This window comes from Schistocerca gregaria, chromosome 4 (genome assembly GCF_023897955.1).
Source record: "Schistocerca gregaria isolate iqSchGreg1 chromosome 4, iqSchGreg1.2, whole genome shotgun sequence".
Classification (NCBI taxonomy): domain Eukaryota; kingdom Metazoa; phylum Arthropoda; class Insecta; order Orthoptera; family Acrididae; genus Schistocerca; species Schistocerca gregaria.
This window is the reverse complement of record NC_064923.1, coordinates 544777481-544801650: the sequence shown is the minus strand read 5'-3', so window position 1 is coordinate 544801650 and position 24170 is coordinate 544777481. Positions and strand designations below refer to the sequence as shown.

Below are 24170 nucleotides of genomic sequence, written 5' to 3'. Positions count from 1 at the left end.
AAGGAAAGCGTTTCTGAAGAAGAGAAATTTGTTAACATCGAATATAGATTTATGTATCAGGAAGTCGTTTCTGAAAGTATTTGTTTGGAGTGTAGCCATGTATGGAAGTGAAACATGGACGATAAATAGTTTGGACAAGAAGAGAATAGAAGCTTTCGAAATGTGGTGCTACAGAAAAATACTGAAGATAAGGTGGATAGATCACGTAACTAATGAGGAGGTATTGAATAGGATTGGGGAGAAGAGAAGTTTGTGGCACAACTTGACTAGAAGAAGGGATCGGTTGGTAGGACATGTTTTGAGGCATCAAGGGATCACAAATTTAGCATTGGAGGGCAGCGTGGAGGGTAAAAATCGTAGAGGGAGACCGAGAGATGAGTACACTAAGCAGATTCAGAAGGATGTAGGTTGCAGTAGGTACTTGGAGATGAAGAAGCTCGCACAGGATAGAGTAGCATGGAGAGCTGCATCAAACCAGTCTCAGCACTGAAGACAACAACAACAATTATCACATGTGCGCTGTCTAAATGCATTATTCATTTGTATCACATCACTGGGCATTACGGGCACTATCTCTTCAGGCTGGCTTCAGGAAATGACAATTCTTTCGCTATTCTATAGAACTCTTTTGTGTTGTCTCCTTGGCCCGTCTGGAAAAGCTGAGTTAGTACCGCACCACGATGAATGAGATGTAGCGGTCAAGAAAAGGGAAAGAGGTTAGAATTGTTCATCACAGATTCTAGGCAAAGGATTTTCCACTAAGATTAATTAAAAAATGACAGATTACTGTCGAATGACATTTCTTTTTGTGTTTGCAGAAGAACCAACACCGTGTTACGAGTGGAGGCCGAAATGCACGCGTTTTAGCTTACGCAGGTTGGCGCGAGGAGGGAAGAACTATACTGACGTGAGGTCTGGAACATGACAAGGAATGAGAATTCAGAAAGCGGACGTAATTAGTTTGATACTTAACTTTAATCCATAAATGATGAAGGTCGCTCTTGACGGTACATGATTCACAATATTATCTGTTCAGAATACATTCTTGAAGTACTTATAGTAACTGAATATGGCGCCTTGCTAGGTCGTAACAAATGACGTAGCTGAAGGCTATGCTAAACCGTCCTCTCTGCAAATGAGAGCGTATGTAGACAGTGAACCATCGCTAGCAAAGTCGGCTGTGCAACTCGGGCGAGTGCTAGAGAGTCTCTCTAGGCTAGACCTGCCGTGTGGCGGCGCTCAGTCTGCTATCACTGATAGTGGCGACACGCAGGTCCGACGTATACTAATGGACCGCGGCCAATTTAAAGGCTACCGCCTAGCAAGTGTGGTGTCTGGCGGTGACACCACGTCTTTATTATCAGATAATATTTAAACAGGTCTTTACAGAGAGTTCAGTTAGTACTTTTACTCACAATCCTAATGGCCCTCTTATGCAATTTGAAAGCCGTGTCCACGTTTCCATGCAAGCGCTGTAAGCAAGTGTTACGTGGACAGTGGAAAAACCGAAGGAGGACCTGAAATCAACTGAAGTATCATGCTATGTAACTAAGTTAAATAACAAGCGTTACGTCAACGTATACTAGAAAGAACAGACAAGGAAAGACGACACGGAAAGCCATTACTACATGAAGGAATCTCTTTTGAGGCGTTCAGCAATAGTTAACATGTCAATAAAAGGGGCAGAAGAAGAGAAAAAATGTAGTTAGATAAAAGATTAGAAGATTTAAAATAGGATGATTTTGAATGGAGCAGATATATAGAGCTCTCGTGGTCAATGGCTACCCGGCACGGTAGCTCAACGTGTTCCGTCCGAGCATTAGCGGCTCTCTGTAATAAAAAATCAAAAAAATAAAAAGAACTGAGTGAATAGGTCAACGATGAACTTGAACGAGTATAATGGGACGTTGGAGCAAAATTAGATCAACAAAAAGAAAAAAAAAATTAAACCCCAGTCTGGCTTCAGCGGCCGTGCTTCGGCCTGCGGATCGTGTAAGCTCGTGCTTGTTTGCATTGCGAGGTAACCTGTGCGCGGACTTCGAACGCTGAGGTCATGGCAAATAAGTTCACAAAATCTACATTACAATCTTCTGGGTATTCACCTCTCGATTCTCAGCAACACCGTTTTCGTTAAAATGGTCAATGACAGTACTCTGTTTCCGTCACGCTGACGTTACCATCACGTGTTCGAAGTCGAACATGAGGACTAGACGTTAGTACCATTCGCGTGTTCAAACTGCCATTCGAGGTACCTGCAGAGAACGTCATAGCGGCTTTCCAGCCATACGGCGCTGTTCATGATCATAAGGCAGAACGCTGGGCCCACTTACTCACATACCCTGTTCCTAACGGGGTGCGTCAGAATTATCGCACAGTCGACTTAATACCACATGCATCCAAAGTGCTTGCAAGAACAATATACAGAAGAATGGAAAAGAAAATTGAGGATGTATTAGATGACGATCAGTTTATCTTAATGAAAAGTAAAGGCGCCAGAGAGGAAATTCTGATGTTGCGGTTGATAACGGAAGCAAGACTAAAGATAAATCAAGACACGCTCATAGCATTAGTCGACATGGAAAAAGCATCCGACGATGTGAAATGATGCAAAATGTTCGAAAGTCTGGGAAAAATAGCGTAAGCTATAGGGAAAGACGGGTAAAATACAATATGTACAAGAGCCAAGAACGAATAATAAGTATGGACGACCAAAAACAAAGTACTCGGAAGACAGAGATGTAGTCTTTCGTCCTACTCTTCAACCTGTATATCGAAGAAGCAATGATGGAAAGGAAGTTTCGAGAGAGGAATTACAATTCAAGTTGAATAGATATTAATCATACGATTCGCTGATGACATTGCTATCCTGAGTGAAACTGAAGAAGAATTACGTGATGCTGAACGGAATGAACACAGTAATGAGAACAGAATATGGACTGAGAGCAAACCGAAGAAAGACGAAAGTAATGAGAAGTAGCAGTAATGAGTACAGTGAAACATCGGGATTGATGCTCACGAAGTAGATGAAATTAAGGAATTCTACTACCTAGGCAGCAAAATAACTAACGACGGACGGAGCAAGGAGGACATCAAAAACAGACTACCACTGGCAAAAGGGACATTCCTGGCCAAGAGTAGTCTACTAGTATCAAACAAAAGCCTTAATTTGAGGAAGAAATTTCTGAGAATGTACGTTTGGAACACAGCATTGTATTGTAGTGAAACATGGACTGTGGGAATACCGGAAGAGAACAAAATTTAAGCGTTTGAGATGTGGTGCTACAGACGAATATTGAAAATTAGGTGAACTGATAAGGTAAGGGAATATGTGGAAAACACTGACAAGGAGAAGTGACAGGATAATGAGACATCTGTTAATATATCAGGGAATGACTTCCATGGTGCTGAAGGGAGCTGTAGAGGGCAAAAAAGGTAGAAAAGACAGAGATTGGAATATACTCAGCAAATAATTGAGGAAGTAGTTTGCAAGTGCCACTTTGAGATGAAGAGGCAGTCACAGGAGAGGAATCCGTGGCGGGCCGCAGCAAACTAGTAAGAAGACTCGTAAAAAAAGCACTTATAGAGATGAAAGTATTAGCACAAGATGAGATTAAAGACAGGATCAAAGCAGTCGAACGCTTCGCAGAGATGATCAACCAACTTCAGTGCAGACGCTTCAAGAGAGGCGTTCTGCATCACAATGAGACTTACTGTTGAAGTTCTGAGAGCGTATGTTCCGGGAAGAGTCAACAAATGCCATGAGTATCTCGCGAAAAGGCCACGATCATACAATTAGAGATTCGAGCCACACGGAGGTAGTCGTTCTTCCCGCGAACCATTCGCGGCTACAACAGGGAAGGTCGTAAATGACGGTGGTAAACAAAGTACCCTCCGCCACACGCCACAAGGTGGAATGCAGAGTATACATGTACATAAAGGAAGACTGGCGATTTAAAAATAGGACTTCTTGACGGGAGACCAAACTTAATGGAAATGAAATACTGCTTGTAACCGAAATGCCCTAAATTTATATCTGTATTCATCTCTCTCATACAGTGAATAGTATCGGCGAGGTATTCAGGTAAGAATGAAGTGTGTTGGTATACAGTACCTGCGTCAGTGCTTGCACGGAATTCCGCTGTATGAACCCATAAAAGTAAATTTCATGATTTATTTCGGAATTTCCTATTTTTACATTTCAAGTTCGTTACGGTGATCTGTCGAATCATTAAAACCGAGTTGGATTTATTCTTTCTACAACAAATCGGGTAGGCTGGAAAATTCACCTTGTTAGATGGAACTAAGCTACTATTTCAATTGTAATAATATACTACAGTATTTGCTGAGCTGGCATAATCACACTATCCACAGATTTTAGTCTTGTCTGTGTGCAAAAAGTATCGACTGCGCTTTATTTTCGTATCCCTCTGACTAGCAGAGAAGGTATTGGTTTGTAGCTGCTTCAAATGATTTACAGTATAAAACTTATTTCGAAGTTTCTACGTTGTTGTTTGTGGATATAATGAAAAATGAGTTGACTATAAACATATAGGACTGAGGACACTAAATCAGATTATAGAAAAATGAACTTTTCTTGACAGTGACTGAGAAACACCTGATCGAAGAATATAAATAAAAAATTTGTTACGCGTTTTATCTTACTCAATGGGAGTGTGTGTACGGAGCAATTTAAAGGGCAACGAGTGCTTAAAGCTAATAACTGGTAAGGGGGATGAGAGACAGAGATTTATTGGAAGAATCCTCAGGAAGAGTAGAACACGCACAAAGGAGGTAGCTACCAAAACCCTCGTTCAACCGATATTATTTCAACATTGCTCGTCAGTCTGGTATCCTCACCAGAGAGGATTGACAGAGGAATTACAGAAGAACAAGGGAACACCAGCGCATTTATTAACAAGTTGATTTAGCAAGAGCGAAAGCGTCAGAGACATGCTCAGCCAACTCCAGTGACAAGTGCTGTAAGAGTGCCATTGTGGACCGCCTTGTGGCTTGCAGTTAAAATTCCGATAGCGTACGTTCCTAGAAGAGTCAGCCAATATGTTGTCTGCTCTTACGCATATCTTGCGAAAACACCATGAAGGTAATATTACAGAGATTCCCCCACCCCCCACACACAAAACGTAAGATGGATTGAAGAGTTGAAGCTGAGAGATGTTATTTGGAGTGATAGCACTAATGAACGTCTATTGTCTGAAGAAACAATTGGGAAATAAACCATAATAAAATAACGAAATCACCTTTTCAATTTGTAACTTTGCTGTAAGAATAACATTTTGTTAGGTACCTTTTCCCATTTCAAAAGCGAATTATTAAAAATAAATTTAAACACCGACGCTAAATTAGAGACGCAGAGAGTCCAAGTGAATGACCTAGCTTTCACATGTTACTCAGTCACTTGTAACTTCAACAGTCGTTCTCTCCTATCAATAAATGCCACGCGCCGTATGTCTGCACAATTAAGGGGGACGATTCTCTTTTAAAATGCGTTACAGTACTTCAGAGGTAATAAATATTCTTGGGAGATATTTCCATGTAAAACTTTCTTTCTGTTATCCACACAAAGCGAAATAGTCCTTACGTTAGGACACAATCTAAATTAAATAATAAACAGGACAGAAAACAAATTCTAATTTTTCAAATGTTAACGGAACACACATTTCATTATGGACAAACTTCAGCTACCAAAACCGTAATCAAGCAAACAAGGGTTCTACTAAAAATATGCACATATCCAAGAGTTTTGACACTGTTCGTGTCTTCACAATAACTTATGATCTTCTTTCCATTTTTAACTGACGGCAAGTTTGTTTTCTTCTCCATTATTTTACCAGAAAAAGAATGTGAATTCTTGGGGTTCATGTGTTTCATTCCATCCATATAAAATCGTGTTGAAATCATGTATTTAGATAACACAGATGATACTGAATTTAACTAACGAAAGGGGGAAATAGAAAATGCAGCAAACGAAGCAGTCATAACGGAATACAGAAGCCTATAAAATGAGATTGACGGAAAGTGCTAAATGGCGAAACTGGAATGGCTAGTAGACACATGCAAGGATTAGAAGCATTCGTACGTGAGGGAAAGATAGATGTCACCAATAGGAAAGTTAAAAAAAATCTCTGGAGAAAAGAAAAGCAGTTAAATGAACACAAGGAGCTCAAATGGAAAGCCAGTCCTAGTATAGAAGCGAAAGCTGAAAGGTGGAGGTATCATAGAGAAGGGCTATAAAAGGAAAATAAACTTGAAAACAATATTGCAGAAATGGATGAGGACGTACATGAAGGTGCTGTGGGAGGTATGGTACTTTAAGAATTTGAATATCGTTGAAAGAGCGAAGTCGTAACAAGGCCCCTTGGAAAATAATGAGTTCACTGGGTGAGCCAGCCATGACTAAGTATTCCACCTGGTGTATAAGATATTGGAGACAGGTGGAATACCCTCAGACATCAAGAAGAATATAATAATCCCAATAAAAAAAAGGGCAGGTGCTGAAGAGTGTGAAGGCTATAGAACTATCAGCTTATAAGTCATAGTTGCAAAACACTGACACGAATTGTTTACAGAACAAGAACAGTAAAAGCTGATCGGGAAGATCAGTTAGGGTTCCGGAGACATGTAGGAACACGCGAAGCAATATTGACCCTATCTATCCTAAAGGATGGATTGAAAAATGCAAATCCACGATTATAACTAGCATTTTAGTGTATTTAAAGAAAGTTTTTGATGGTGTTGATCGGATTACACACTTTGATATTTTAAAGCAAGCTGTGATAAAATTTTGGGAACTAAAGGTTTTTTTACAGCTTGTACGGAAACCAGGTTTCAGTTATATTAGTCGAAGGATTTGAAAGGGAAGCCGTACTTGAAAAGCGAGTGAGGCAAGCTTGTAGTCTATCCCCGACTGACCAAGCTGTGAAGAAAATCAAGGAAAAATTTGGAAAGGGAATTAATTACTGTTTAGGGACAGTAAATAAAAACTTTAAGTGCAGTGAAATGACTTAGAAGAGAAGCTGAGCGAAATGGATAGCGTCTTGAAAAGAGATTATAAAATGAATACCAACAAAAGTAAAACATATGTAATGGAGCGTAGTCGGATTAAATCAGGCTATGCTGAGGGTATTAGATTAGGAAATCAGACACTACAAGGAAAAGATGTGTTTTGATATTTAGAGATAAAAATTTATGATGGCCGACGTTGAGATAATGTAAAATGCAGACGGGCAACTGGAAGAAAAGTACATAAGAAAAAAAGGAATTTGATAATGTCTAATATAAAATTAAATGAAACTTCCTGGCAGCTTAAAACTGTGTGCCGGACCTAGACTCGAACTCGGGACCTTTGCCTTTTGCGTCTACTACCTTCCAAACTTCACAGAAGCTCTCTTGGGTAGCTCAGTCGGTAGAGCAATTTCCCGCGAAAGGCAAAGGTCCCGAGTTCGAGTCTCGGTCCGGTACACAGATTTAACCTGCCAGGAAGTTTCATATCAGCGCACACTCCGCTGTAGAGTGAAAATTTCATTATAAAATTAAATGTTTATGAAGGTATTTACTTGGATTGTAGGCATCTACGGGTGTGAATCGTGGGCGATAAGTATTTTAGACAAGAAGAGAACATATGCTTTAGACATCTAGTGCTGCAATGGAATTCTGTAGATCGGATGGGTGGATCGAATAACTAATGTGGAGATACTGAATCGAATTGGAGAAAAAAAGAAATTTATGGCATAACTTGACCAAGAGATGGGGGTCAGGTGATAGAACACATTCTGAGACTTCAAGGAATTATTAATTTGGTAATAGAGGAAGTGTGAGAGGGAAAAAATTGGAGAGGAAGTCTTAGGTATGAATAAAATAAGCAGGTTGAAAGTGATGTAGGTTGCAGTAGCTATTCAGAGATAAGGTAACTATCGTGGAGAACTGCATGAAGCCTGTCCTTGGGCCGAAGAACATAGTAACAACAACAGCATCTTAGTGAGAGCTGGTCGTCTGACGTGGAAACATAACACTAAAATGATTCATTAACTATCGTTTGTGAGGATCGTCTGTAGACCCTTGGTGAGCAAGAAGCCTGCAGCTGCTTGGATTTTCTTCGATTTATTGCGACAAGATTGCCTATTTTATCACGAGGAGTTACGCAGATTCATGAAATTTCAGTATACTCACCTCCATCATGAGTCATCCTCAATAGATACCACTAACTAGTAAAGCTGCATTGAAGATTAAATTTCTCATAATGTAGCTTAAATGACTCTGTCGTCTGCATTTCCGGGAAGTGTAGCCGGCAAGGAATTTGTACAGTTATTGATAGCTGAAAAAAGAGAATTTCTGAGCCGACACATAAGCACAAGCCGTTCCCATTTTGTTTACATTCTTACCATTCCCGGAACCTCTTCCCAATAAAAAAGAGTGAAATGAATGTCTAGCACTTACGTGTAATACACAATCCCAGAACAAAATAATTTATAAAGTCAATATATGACCAATTCTTAATTAACTGTGAGTATGCTATCGCATGAAGTTTTTCTTCTGTGCGACGAAGAAAAAATTTCTTAAACCGATAAATATATATACAAATAATCCGAATCCGTAACATTCCAATGTGTTGAATATTCGAGTGAGATGTATTAAGCGTGGTGCACCGCGTTCTCACCCTGCAACAGCATGCACAAATAAATAGTTTCCAAAAGGTCACCCACAGAAACGGGATTTTTCCGGGGCTCATTCCTCGGGTTCTGTTGGAGATAGAAAGGTAGAACCAAGTGTTTAGGATAGCCCTTTGGCTAGGGATCATTTGTATACCAGACAGAAGGATTGATTCGCTGTAACTATCGTACAGTGCGGGGCCAAAATTTGAATGTTACACATTTCCTCCAGCCAGGTAAACGGAGCAAATTTGTTCTTTTTTTTGCATTAGACGTTGTAAGTGGTCTATGAAGCGCCTTAAGGGCTTAAGGAGGCAACATTTAGTTCACGGCCGGTTCCTGAGAAAAGCGAAAAATCTTTTTTCACCATTTATTCGCCGTCATCAGCCGATATCTAAATAACTAACCACAACAAATTGTTCAAATTTTAACGATATATTCTCTATGAATTTAAAGTGCATCTTCCTATTTTCAAATATCTCTGTACGTTATAGAGAAACACCCGGAAACCAAGTCGCAGTAGGAGTTCCAGCTGGTACGGTAATGAAAGCAAGAGGAATTTCAGAATACTATCTCTGCTTGACAGTATGTATCCTGTTGTTATTCTGTGGAATTCGTCAGTACCTAAAACCCTATTGATTGCCAATATGTCCATTACTTCTTTGAATTCTTCATTTGTGTGGCCATAATGTCCATAGTTGCTTCACAAATCTTCAGGCTATTTTTATTCTGTCGTTGCAATTACAAATATGCGTAATTTTTTTCACTAGACGCGTTTCGCTTTATTGAGGTAATGCATCATCAGTGATGGTGATTTTCGCTTGATTTCTCGCTTACACAGGGAAATGTATAGAGCTGCAGAACAACTAACAGTTACACCAAAATTATCAGTGTCTAATGCAGGAAAACATCAATTATGTACTAGGAGACGGCATTTTACGATGTAAGGGAAAAATCAAGCGAAATCACTATTACTGATGTCGCTTCACCTCAATAAAGCGAAAAGCGTCTGGTTAAAAAAAATCATGCGTTTTTTGTAGTTGCAACGACAAAATAAAAATACCCTCAAGAATTACTTCTACGTGTTGCAGCTTCAGTTTTCCCATGATAATTTGTGCTATGTTACAACTGAGTGCTGACGTTTCTGTTTTGCAAATGGCAATTGCTATGATATGATCTTTATTTTCTTTCAGCTGCAAGGTAATCTTCACACATAAGAACGACAGTGTGGGATGTCTTCTCGAATTCTGCTTCGACACTGAACTATCTGTGTGTGCCATTAGACGCAAGAACACGTTGTGTTGGTAAGGTTCATCAGCACTTAAGCTTTCGCAAATTAGTACTTGAGATTATCTAATGTCCTGAAATAATTTTTTTAAATAAATATATTCCTCTTTTTTTCAGTGAGGTAGTGTAAAAGTGCACGAACACAACGAAAATTGAATATGCTATGCAAGATCACTATTACTTATTTTTTCTTCTTTTTTAAAGTAAGACCTTCACTAAAGAATGTGGTCTAACATCAAAAGACAAAAATTTAAGTTTTTGAGGTTTAAAGTTTTCAGACAGAGTTAAAATTCTTTTGTCCTTTTATTTTTTTACGTGCTAGTATTTACTTAGCTATTGTATTATTTTAGAACCCAATTTCAGTCATTAACACATTACTCAGTTTTCTTGCCGAATCATCCCGTAGCACAAATTACTATTGTCCGTCAGGAACTTGTTTTACCAGTATTGTTGTATTCCTAAAATTCCTCAGTTGCAGTATCTGCACCCAAATCAAGAGAAATGACGTACACTGAGGGCTTGGAACAGAACAAAATAATTACAAAAACAGCCATTGCAACATCAGTTGCTGCGTCATCTTTTGTATTGTCAAGCAGCTAGGAAGCCAGAAGTATTTCATGAAGGTAGATACAACTTTAATCACTGAATAAAGTACTTCAGAGGCAAAATAAATGCCACTATGCAGGACTTGGGTATAAGCTGTTGAGGCAAATCCGCATACCTGAAACCAACTTTACAGTTCACTATACTGCATCGGTCGAACAAAAGTGTCTAGAACTGCGCTCTAAGAACACTAAGTTTCGGTAGTTTTGGTACATTGCATAAATGACGATGTAAATGGGAGGATTACCAGTATTATTTGTAGAATTGGTAGGGAAACAAACCTAAATGAATGTGTAAGAGAGAAAATAGAAAATAGGAGCAGATGACTTTTCTTTTTTTTGTTTTTGTTTGGTTGTTTGTTTTGTACACAACCGCACATCATTCAGTGTTAGTCCATTGTGTATTATATATCTTTACAGAATATAAATTGCATTTTATCAGTAATAAATATTAGGCGATAGAGCAAAGCGGAGACGCTTTTATGTAACCAAAGCAATTAATTTTTATGCAGGTACAGTGCACATCCACAAATACAAAAAATATAATTATTGTTGTTATTTTGCAGAACGTTCTTCATCACCATTAAAGGCAAGAGTTTCCTGTTATTACTGATATATGTGAAAGCATTTTATGAGTAACAAAAACATGTTTTATATAAGTTCGACGAAGTATTGAATCGATGTTTGATATAATTTTGTTTTGTGCTTTTCTTTTAGCTTTTCCTTTTTGTTGAGAAAATTGGGTTTGCTAATGCTATGTGATAAACCCGTTTTGTTTTCTTTACTTTTGCTGCAACATCCTTCTGTTTCACGTTACAGATCAACAATTTTGGAATAAAACTTGAACAAAACATTGACAATTCCAGTTTTGCTATAAATCCTATTTATTCTTCAGCAAAAAAATGGTTCAAATGGCTCTGAGCACTATGGGACTCAACATCTTAGGTCATAAGTCCCCTAGAACTTAGAACTACTTAAACCTAACTAATCTAAGGACATCACGCACACCCATGCCCGAGGCAGGATTCGAACCTGCGACCGTAGCAGTCCCGCGGTTCCGGACTGCAGCGCCAGAACCGCACGGCCACCGCGGCCGGCTATTCTTCAGCAGGGTATCTGTGTAGAACAAAAATGTTCAGTATATTATGTGGCCCTTTATATATCCTCACTCAGTTGCTAAATCGTTCACTGCTTCCGGTTTTCAGATAAATCTAGTAAGATGCTGATAGTATGCGTAAAGAAAGCGATCGTTATGAGGTAAAGCCCGAAAGTAGGCAACACAGCTAAGGTACAGGTAACACACGTACGACCTTAAATGACCAGAGCTACTGCTAAAAGTACCATAGTCTGCACTTCACGATTGCTTGTGGTCGTTTTACAACTCTCGTAATATCTGTTCAATATGATACACAGAGAGGCTAAAACGAGCTAACAGCAGCCTAGTTTAGGAGCCTGCAGAACAGTGAACAGTAGACGGCATCTTGTTTACTGTTAGGTGGACACCGTATAACCGTACAATGAATGAAATGAATGTTCTGTGACCTGCGAGGGTCTTCTAGTAGGACTGACGCAGTGAGGTACTCTCGTTAACGCCGTACCACCCCAGATGCTACAGACTACCGGGCTCAGTTGTATAACTGACTGCCGAGGGATTCACTAAGTTATCACGCCGAGGGAGGCAGGAATCGAGCCCGGAATGCTCGGGAAGCCAACTAGCCAGCGTAGCAGAATTCGCAGCGCTGTCTGCTCGTTGCCGAGTTTTTCGTGCTGACTGCGGACTCGGCAGATTTGTAGGGCTGCGTGGCACACGAGCACTGCTGCCTCTCCCACTGGCCGCTTAATCCAGCGCGTTTCCAACTCGCCTGTCTTCTGTTCATAGCGAAAACTTTTATCGTCGCTGAAATACGGCGTCAGTTACAACCACCGGAACGACCGCTGGTTATAATGCAGTTATTTCACTTCCTTGCTTGAGAACAGTAAAACTACCGTAGCTACCGTAAACAGTCACAAATAAGCGTACGGTAGTTTTCCTAGTAGCCTTGGTTATTTAAGATCGCAACCGCGTTACGTGAACGTTAGGTGTGTTGCATACCTCTCACCTCAGTCTACATCACTAGACGACTAACCCGGTGCACCGTAACCCGGTCCCACTTCCAGGTCTTTCAGGGGTAACAAAAATTTGATTTTCACGCAATTATTGACGGAATTTAAAGATTTAAAATGCTGTCATAACCGACTCATTGAAAGACATAATCGTATGTTAAAGATTTAACTCTGTGATACAAGTGTTACAGTTAGAATTGCGTGTATGTCTTTAGCCAGAGGAGCTCACGACGCGCAAATTACCCAGATCATATTCATCCTGTATTTGAGAATGAGAGCACTTATGCGACGTCCAACCAAATTTTCACATAATTTCAAACTTTTACAAAAAAATTTCTCAGTGAACCCCTTACTCCCTTCCCCGCAAAGCTCGCAAAATGATGAAAGGAAAAAGGTTCAAGTTTTATGGGTTAATTAATGTATTTTTCAAACTGTAATGAAAGTCTTATTAAGACCAGAAGCATTTCATTTTATTCCAAAGCATCTTCAGTGGTCACTGTAACAATATGGTTTTTTTCTCTTACAATTTTGTTTACTGAGATCATGAACATCGTTACAGCGTATATCTGCTACTGTGGAAAAAGAAGTCGAAAATTTTTGCTGTTCACGCAGTAAAACGTCAGCATGACGTTTTATTAGTACCTTTGTTTACAACAGTTTTGCAGACGGTGTCCCACTAAATCTACCTGCAAAATTATATCATTGTGAGATATATTTCCGAAGAGACGACGACATAAATATTGGGGTGCGTGAAAAAGTAGCTTTTGTTTAAAACAAAGCGCAAACTATGCAGACTATACTCATCCACTGTTTGATAATGAGAGTACTTAGCGACCTCCAACAAACTTTAAACATAATTTTTAACATCAAATATTAAACCTATTAACTCATTGGTAAAGTAATCGGACGTTGGAACCTTTTTTATACGTGAGAGTTTACTTGTTAAAAGAATCGAGGTTTACTGTTACATTCAAACTGAACCTAGCTAATTGCCAATTTCTACAGGTTTTCCTTGGGTTGTTCGCACAACTTAAACACTTCATGAAGCCCCAACAGCCAGAACTCTGAAAAAGTATATCCTCACTGCACTAGATAAACACGTGCACTAAGTAACATCCTAGCAACTACTATAGAAGATAAGGAACAGAAACAAAAATTAACACACTAGATAAACACTTAACATAGCCCAATAACAGATATCTTTTAACTTTTCCTAAAATAAGCTATATTTGTAATTACGTAAATTTATTTTGGAATTAACCTGTTGAGGAAGTTAATAAAATCTAAATTCTCTTAGCGAGCAGATCTGTTGCCATGTCCCCTTTTTTTCTAATATTAACATGTTGCACATCTCACATTTTCTTCGCTTGATTTAGATTTTGATTAATAGGATTAATAGGATGTGAATGATATCGTGGCATAGTGGGTGGTCTTTGTATTGTAAATATCAAATGTAAAATACATGTTTGAGGCTGAAACTCACATGAAGTATATTATGAATCGTTTGTGTTCCATGTCAATATACATGTGGTGTTTGTAATACAACAGTTTGTGCATCGTCCTGAAAAAGCATAAGAAAAAAAGCAAGACAAATCGCTGCTCACTGGAACATATTGGCTGTAGGCTACCAGGGGTCGTATGAATAAAACAGAGAACTTACTTTATATTCAAAATTTCGGAGAACATTCTCAGGTCTGCATGAATAAAGCGAGTCTGAGAATATACTTCATGTGAGAATGTTCTCAGCGTGAGTAAAAGGGTGAGGGAAGTTCCTCAAAATAAAGAACATTTTCCGGTTTCGTATGACTAAAATTAGGCGAGCCTCTCACAAGCGGAGAACATTCTCTATTTTTCGAAGTGAGCTCTGTAGCATACTTCGAGCTGTCAGGTCTGATACCGCCGCCTGACAACCTTGATAAATTGTGTGCTCCGATTTCTGTTGTGTGTGAAACATATGTATTGTTAGGTTTTTGGTGATCGAGACAAAAGTAACATGGTCTTTGTGTTAAAGACTGTAAAAATACGGTTATGACTGCTGCCATTCCGCGGTCGGAAAACGTTAGGATATGTGACGAAATCAAAGTAATATCACAAAAAGATTGCGAAACAATGGCAAATTATACGAGAATCGTTCAGGTAGACTCATACCGAGTAAAATGTTCCGTAATGTAGACTACACGTGTCGTAAAGTGTGTTTTCATTTACAGTATTTCAACAATACATTTATGCATTGTACTGAAAGTTTACATTTACAAGTTACTGCCGTGCCGTAATTTACTCAACAGGTACAATAACTATGAATTTATAGTGAGCTGCAAACTTCAAATTTGTTCTCCTGAAAAAGTCGACTTCTCGAAATACACCACTTGGCGGCCAATCCGCCCATCTGTGAGTATTTACAACCGATTCACCTTATATTTAATCAAATGCAGGCCCATTGACATGTTTCGCTATCGAGACAACATGTAAAGTGGCGCCAAATATTTAAATATCCTTGTGCACTGCGGGAGTGGATGCAAAGCCGCTGACGAAAACAGTAATGTAATTGGATATGAGGATGTTGTGGCATAGAAATCAAATGTTTTTTTAGAAAGTATTTGTGACTGGAGACGTTCTTTACCAACATTCACGAAATTCACGACTACCAGCGTGCATAAAATAACATGTTGTTGTTGTGGTCTTCAGTCCTGAGACTGGTTTGATGCAGCTCTCCATGCCAATCTATCCTGTGCAAGCTCCTTCATCTCCCAGTACCTACTGCAACCTACATCCTTCTGAATAAAATAACATATAAATTTAATTATTTGTACAATCAGTTTACAATAAATCAGTTCTGGAAAGCTGGAAGAAGACATAAAAAGCAGACTAACACAGGCAAAGAAGAGATTCCTGGCCAAAAGAAGTCTACTACTATCAAAAATCGGCGTTAAATTCAGGAAGAAATTTCTGAGAATACGTCTGGAGTAGAGCCTTGTGTGGTGGTGAATTATGGACTGCTGTTACAACAGAAAAGAAAAGAGGCAAAGCGTTTGGGATGTGTGCTGTAGAAGAGTTAGGTGGATTGATAAGATATGGAATGAATAATTATACAAAGAACCGGTGAAGAAACACGGAAAACACTGGGATAGGATGATAGGACGTGTGTTTAGAACTCACGGAACAATTTTCATGTTATCATGGGGAGCCCTAGAAGGTAAAAACTGTAGGGGAAGACAGAAGTTGAAATACATCTAACAAATAACTGAGGACGTAGGGTGTTGTAAGTGCTACCCTGGGTCGTATCAAACTTGTCGGTAGACTATTGTCTCAAAAAAGGAATCTGATAATGAATGTTCTCCTAACATGATTAAGGCTTCTGTAACGACGGGATTTTTAGCTCTGAATTCCGGTGGACCGCAGTTCCCTTCTCTGCATTAACACACCAGAGCACAGCGTTTCGTTTATAAGTTGTAACGAGCTTCTCGTAATAATTAGAAGCGTCGTATTATGATTTACTGTCTGCATTTTAGTTTAAATTTTCAAATTTGTGTAGCCACAGTTCCACGTTTTAATAAATAGGTGGCTTATACTTCCGATGTTTCTATCGCGATACGTGTTAGTTTTCGTGTGAGCATCCAATCACACTAGTAGAATTCTTTAGTTGGGCGGTAGCTCCCGCCTCTGCAGTAGCAGTAAGTGTGTACCCACAATTCCTTGCTTCATTAACTGTCTATAGTTCTGCCGTATTTATTATGCCTAGAGACTGTGATAGCCGCGTTCAGATGTGAACTGAGTTACTAAACCTTCGTTCACAGCTCCACGCAATACTGGCTTCGGTCGCGCAGTGTGACGCCGTTGCCTCATTGTGGGGGTGGGGGTACGTCCAGCACGTCCCATGTACCCCCGATTAACCAGATGGTGTGACGGCGCCAGCCACTGCCCGCATTTATGGTAACCTACCACCTGTGGTCGGGTGGGAGGTCTTCTCGAGATGTGGCAGGTAGCGAAAGACTTTCCAGGGGACCGATCGACGACAGGTCTTCCCATTTCGTCTGACATTCAGAATTTGGGCGCTGCCTATGGCTGATGAGATCCTGAGCCAGATGCAGCCCCTTGCCCTCTCCCGGAGGGAGCCTCTCGGACTGCAAGGCCAGGCCAGTCACAGAGAGTAATATTACTGGTAGTCGGGAGCTTCAATATTAGGCACGAAATGGGGCCAAGGCTGCCAAGGAGGGGGAGAGATTCGGTTTGCATTTTGAGTACATACCGGGAGGACTAATATAGAATGTGGAACTGCTGCTGCTGGTTGCCATGAAGGCACAGAGTGCAGCCAACTGCAGGTTGTGGCTCATGTCGGTACTAACGATGTGTGCCTCTTTGGATCGGAAGAGATCTCTGTGCCTTTGAGCGGCTAATTGAATTGGTAAAGAACGCCAGTCTTGCTTAGAAGACGAACGCAGAACTCAGGACCGGTTGCGGGTCTTTGGTATGGCGCCGAGTGAACGAACTGGATCAACATCTCAACATCTTGCTCCAGAGGGTTGTGGGGTTTTGGATTCCACTTAATGAGTCCGATGTCCACTACATACAAGAAGCGGTTACATGGTAGGAGGGGGGGGGGGGGGTGTGGAATGGGCTGGGAAATTTGTTTTTAATTTAGGGGTCCTCGGGAAAGTACAGGAACGTGTTCAGTCACAAAGGGCGAAGGGCAAACACAGGCCGATGATAGACATAGCAACCATCAGTATTGTACTTATAAATCGTCGTTGCTGTGTTGGGAAAGAACCAGAGCATGTAGGCGCTAATAGAAAGCACTGAAGCTCATATCATTTTCGATATCTAAAGTTGGCTAAAGCCGGAGATAACTTCAGCCGAACTTAAAGGTGTTCTGAAAGAACAGGTTAAATACGGCTGATGGAGGCTTGTTCAGCGCTGTTAGAAGTACTGTATCTTGTAGGAAAATTGAAGTAGATTGATGCTGTGAGTACAGGTTGTACTTGACAACCGGAATAAATTAATAATAGGTTTCTTTCAACGACCCTCAAGGCAGAAGGTTCAACTGCTGAATAGTTCAAAGAAAACTTGAATATAATATCAAATGGACACCCCTCTCATACAGTAATAGTTGGTGGTGACTTAAGTCTACCCTCGCCGTCAATATGTTGGAGAAAATGTGTGTTCAAAACTAGTGGTGGATACAAAACATGGTCAGAAATTGTACTAAATACTTTATCCAAAAATTATTTTGAGCATTTCTTTCAGAAACCCACTCAAAGTGTCAATAGTTGCGAAAACATACTTGACCTTTTAATAACTAATAATATGGAACGAATAGGGAGCATCTGGACGGCTACAGGGATTTGTGACCACAAGGTAGTTGCAGCGAAACTGACCACCGCAACATCCAATTCCACCAAAAATAAATGCGAGATATATCGATTTAAAATAGCAGCTAAAATTAGCTTGACGCCTTCCTAATAGAGAGTCTTCACACCTTCCAAACTAACAATGTAAGTGTGGACTAGACGTAATTTAAATTCATAGAAATAGTACCGGCGGCAATTGAGACCTTTATTCCGAATAAATTAATAAAAGATGGTACCGATCGTCCATGGTGCACAAAAAGGGCAGAATGTTTTAGCAGAAACAACGAAAAAAAGGATGCCAAATTTAAATGACACAAAATCTGCAAGACTGGTGAAACTTAGTTCGAACTTTGATGCGAGAGTGTTTTAATAGCGTCCACTACGAAACTCTGTCTGGAAATCTGGCAGGAAATCCAAAGAGATTTTGGTTTTATATAAAGTACACCATCAACAAAACACAACCAATACCTTCACTTCATGATACCATTGGTAATGCTACGAACCACCTTAAACCACTTGATAAGGACAATTCTTCTGGTCCAGTATGTATAATAATTAGGTTCCTATTTGAGTCCAACAGTTCCATACTTAACAATCATATACATCCGCTCACTCGACCAAAGATTCCTACCTAAAGACTGGAAAGTTTCACAACTCATATCAATACTCAAGACACGAAATAGGAGTAAAAGGATGAATTACAGATCAATATCACTGATGCCGATTTGCATTAGGATTTTGGAAGATATACTGTGATCAAAACCAACTGCAAAATTATTTAGATAAGATTTCTGTGTGCTGCAAAAAGTGGCAACTGACTCTTAATAGGGAAAAATGTAAAGTCATCCACATGAATACTAAAACAAATCTGTTAACTTTCGTTTACATGGTAAGTCACGCATATTTAAAGGTTCTCAGTTCACTGCATACTGACGAATTACTATTACGAACAACGTAGAATGAGATTTTTCTCTGCAGCGGAGTGTGCGCTGATATGAAACTTCCGGGCAGATTAAAACTGTGTGTCGGATCGAGACTCGAATAACGTATATTCAAACCACCACTTAGAGAACTGGGTAGGGAAGGCAAACCGATGACTGCGCGTTATTGGCAGAATGCTTGGAAGATGCAATTGGTCTACTAAAGACAGTGCCTACTCTATGCTTGTCCGTCCTTTGCTAGATTATTGCTGTGCGGTGTGGGATTCTTACCAAACAAGATAGGCGGAGGACATCAAAAAAGTCCCAAGAAGGAGACATTGTTTTGTACTATCGCGAAATAGGGGAGACAGTGTCACGGGTATGATAAGCCAGTTGAGGACAGCGGAGTCTTTTCTGAAATTTGATTCGCGAAAGTATTTTAGTCGCGAAACTACATAGGGGGAAATGATCATCTTAATAAAACGAGAAAAAGCAAAGCTCGTACGCAAAGACTTGACTGTTACTTTTCCCCCTGCACTGTTAGATAGTGGAGCGGTAGAGAAGAAGTCTGAAAGTGGTTAGAAGAACCCTCTGCCAAGCACTTAAGTGTGAAATGCAGAACAGTTATGTAGTAAGCCAGGTAAAACTCTATGTTTATGAGCTCAGGCTAGACGTCCATTTCAAGTTTGTTATTATGGAGCACGGTCACGTTTTTTTACTGGTTACGCACAAAACTCGTGAATACCTCTTTATTTATAATGCTCTCTCACTGTCATCCATATAAACATTATTCAACCGAACTCTACGTTCTCACGTTGCACATTTCTGAAGAACACAGCTTACTGTTGGATACCTTTCAGTGCTCTTACAATACCGTTCTCACTTTTCATTTTGTCCTTCCACTAGTTCATTTTCAGCCCAGGTCAGCATCTACAGTTTTATAGTGTTTGTCTTTCAACATCGAAACATTACACCATTTGCATAACAATACGGCATATACAATTACGTTGCCACAGTCTCCAAGTCGTCTCACTTCAGCAAAACAGTACCTAACTGTTCTCGTTCATGTTTTTCAAGATAACTCGCAGTTCAATTAAAGTTTTGAGTCAAAATTCTTATCCCCACTTCACTTTCGCTTCTCTCTCTCTCTTTAGCACAGCCACTTACGGTGTCTTGTTTTTCTTTTCTTAACACAGTAATGTTTCTCTTTTAATACACATTTTACAGACATTAACGTGCTTAACCAGGCCATCGGATTACATTAATTACAGTTTTTGCATCATACATTACGTACTAAGAAAAACTAAACTCTGTCCGAACAAGCATTGGAGGTCGAGCGGTAGCGACCGGCCGCCGTGTCATCCTCAGCCCATAGGCGTCACTACATGCGGACATGAAGCGGCATGTGGCCAGCACACCGCTCTCCCAGCCGCATCAGACCGGAGCGGCTACTCCTCAGTTAAGTAGTTCCTCAACTGGTCTCACAAGGGCTGAGTGCACCCCGCTTGCCAACATCACTCGGCAGACCCGGACGCTCACCCATCCAAGTCTGACAGTGCTTAACTAGTGATCTGACGAAAACCGATGTTACCACTGCGCGCGAGGCCGTTTCCATACGTTACATACTATCATAATAAAAACCTGCACGAATGTCTACGATATAAATGATAAATTTTAACACTTAGTTCCAAATTTATACTTCATACTTCAAGCAATACAATGAGAAAACAAAATAATACGATAGATGACAGACTTCAGCTTACTTTAACACAAATGTGCATAACCTCTTTATTAATTATCCGATCTATCCGTCTTCAGTGTTCTTCAGTAGCACACTATTCCAAAACCTTGTTTCTCTCCTTGTCTGTACTGTTTTTCGTGTAAGTTTCACTTCCGTAGAAGGCTACACTTCGCACAAATACTTCCAAAACGACACTTACATTCAATCTGTATTTCATGTTCTCTTTATATCTACCATTGCCAGTTATTTGCGCCCGCAATTAAGAAACCTAATCTGCTACATTGCGTGTCTCTTTCCCTCTTTTTCCATTTGCCAATGTTTATCTTGTAGCCTCTGTTCAAGATTACCCATTGCAGTTAACTATTCTTCCAAATCCTCAGCTTTATGTATATCTTCACCACGATAATGCATTCACTGGTTCAGTAGTTTAACCACATTCCTATATTGTTACTCATTAGTAGTATTACTCGTGCCTGAATGATATTTGATAATGTGTTGGTACCCCTATACTCACCTGGCGAGAACGGTATTCTTCCTGCCGGCCGGTGTGGACGTACGATTCTAGGCGCTTCAGTTTGGAACCGCGTGACCGCTACGGTCGCAGGTTCGAATCCTGCCTCGGGCATGGATGTGTGTGATGTCCTTAGGTTAGTTAGGATCAAGTAGTTCTAAGTTCTAGGGGACTGATGACCTCAGAAGTTAAGTCCCATTGTGCTCAAAGTCATTTGAGCCATTTAGCCAGTATTTTTGCTGCTGCTGCACGCCACTAATTCCCATTATATCTAGCCTCAACCTATCTATTGCTCCTTTCAGGTTCTCTAACATATCTACTCTATTCCGTAGAAGGCCAGATCTTTTTTAAAACAATATCCTCTGTGTTAACGGAATAACTGCTACACCCATGTTTTCGTAAGTGGTCAGCAAGTCACATTTTCTTGTGCCTTATTTTGGCTCCTCTTTCGTTTTACTTATGTTTTAATCCAAGGTATAGCAACTTTCACCCCTTCTCCGTTGTCGTAAGGTGTGTGAGATATAATGATTGTATGGGTTAACGCGAGTGAGGTGGGAATGAGTAAATGGATGTCATTTTATAGGTTCAAAAAATGGCTCTGAGCACTATCGGACTGAACTTCTGAGGTCATCAGTCCCCTAGAACTCAGAACTACTTAAACCTATCTAACCTAAGAACATCACACTCATCCATGCCCGAGGCAGGATTCGAACCTGCGACCGTAGCGGTCGAGCGGTTCCAGACTGTAGCGCCTAGAACCGCTCGGTCACTCCGGCCGGCCATATTATAAGTTTCCTCCTGACTGTGTGACAGCAATTTTACTCATTTTTCCCCATAATCATCTCTTTTCGTATGTGTAAGGTCGCTGATAACCTCGCCGTTGAGCACCTGCAAATTCAAAGCATACACACACACACGTTCGCGCGCGTGCGAGCGCGCAAACACACGCTCACACACACACACACACACACACACACACACACACACACACACACATTCTCCTGCGTTGCTTCCATTGCCTGCCCCTCCCACCCCCGCCCCGGAGATCTAAATGGGAGACTATTTTACTCCCAGAATATTTTAGCAGAGAGAATCTCATCATCATCAAACTAAAGAGCAGAGCTGCTTGTCCTAGACAGTTGTAACAGCTGTGGTTACTCTGCGCAAAAAAGGCTTGTCGTGATTATTTGTTTTGAATAACGGATTTCAGGAATCGATTATTGTGTCTGAAGGCTCTTCTTCTTGATGGGCTCCGTGAAAAATATTGTGTGAATTAATAAATTAACGAATTTTAATGCTTGATCATAACTCTTTTTCGTACAATTTTGTAAAATGTAAAGTGGCTGTAGACAGTGCATTGATTCTTCTCAAGTATTGCGTCACTATGTCAATTACTAAGTTGCTAAACAGTTCCGTTCTTTGTAAAGTTAGAGCATTTCGTCAGAACTCCTCCACTACTAAACCGTTTACCTATATTGTTCAATGAATTTGTGTGTATATTTGTGATTTTGTAGATTCGTAGATATAGCTGAGATTCACTCTTCTTAATCAAGGCTAAATGATTCGATACACTATTGATTTAACATGTCTGAAGTTCCAGCATGAAAATTGGTATCTCGTGTTTTCAGTGATTACAACCAAATTACAACGATGCTAGTACCTAGATGAAGTCTTTAGATGTCTACGTTTTACTGGCATCTCAGCGTAAGAAATTTAGCCGAAGTCATATCTCTTGTAAATGCAACATAATTGTTCTCTTTTCTGTTTTCCTCTTGTTAGCATTAAACTACTTTTATTTATACAGTCTAACTAATTTAACGTAAAAAGTCACGTATGCCACTTCACGTTTAACAACATCGCTGTCCGAATTCCTTTTAAGATAACAGCTTCCTAGCATAGCGTATGTTATTCCAGAATGCTTGACTTGCAGACGAGATGCATGCGAAACTTCAATGAGCTGTATATGTCACCATCTGTGGCGTGTAACAGTCCTTGTAGAAAGTCATTTATTTTTTTGTTTATCGATATGTGGATAAAGCAGTTACAGGTCTTGACGTTTGGAGTATCTTTGAAAAGAGCGGTAATCCCTCAGAAGCTCCATGTAATCCCACATACTTATTTATCTCTTATCGTCGAAGTCTGCCTGTGATATCATTGCGTTTCTGTGATAGAATGTCGTTGTCATAATTCAAACGTAGCATTAATTACTTCTTACTAATGTTTTTGGTGCTCCCACGTTAAACTCTTACAAAGTTTGTCCAACCACTTTCACTTTGAGGCCCAAGTTTCCCTCGTTAGTCGACCCACTGTAGCAGCAAAACAGATTTCCTTTGCAGCTCCTGTTTTGAGGATTAGTTCAGTGATGGAGGAAAGTTGCTGCCAAGAACGTTTTTCTTGCTGTAGCTAACAAAGAGAAGGCGATTCAGACAGAATTTGTGAATACGCTGGTGCACTGTTGTGATTCTATGTATATTTGTAGAAATATGTTGCCTATCGGAATATGCATGCTCTTATTGAGGCTAATACGGGGATGCAGCAGAAAAACATTTATGCGGGGTGGGTCATATGGTTTGAAATTACTTGTCACTATCCGCCACATATTTTTTACAGCTATATTTATACTAATTCTACTTTTAAAATAAATTTATGCTTTGCAGACATTTCTCTGGTATGTGCGTTATTCCAGTTAGCTTCCATTCCATAATATTTTAATTATTTCGTCTTGTCGTCGTGAATCGTAAACTGGTAAGGAGTCGTCTTACTTTGTCCCCAGGGACAGTTTCGTAGCTGGCGTGTCAACTTCTTCACACAGTCCGCACTCTGTATTGTAGTTTTGTTCAGATGACGTAGTTCGTGTATTAGCTCAAAAATGAGTCTCATTAAATAATTGATTGAGTTATTTACATGACTTATCAGTATCGGCGTTAACTGTGAATCAAATAGTATGAATATTAGTATGCTAACAGCTTTGCGGCGGACGGCGGCCACAGCAGAG

At 40.0% G+C, this 24170-nt stretch overlaps 1 protein-coding gene across 6 annotated transcripts in view; it reads left to right on the top strand.

The window, feature by feature from the left end:
- LOC126268165 (band 3 anion transport protein) overlaps positions 1–24170 on the top strand; it is an 811429-nt gene that overhangs the window by 95489 nt on the left and 691770 nt on the right. The window contains exon 2 of one of the 6 annotated variants that reach the window (XM_049973751.1): positions 9860–9970. The exons of the other annotated variants lie outside the window; for them this stretch is intronic. The gene's annotated coding sequence lies outside the window, so the exon portion shown is untranslated. The remainder of the gene's footprint in view (positions 1–9859; positions 9971–24170) is intronic. 6 annotated transcript variants of the gene reach the window in all.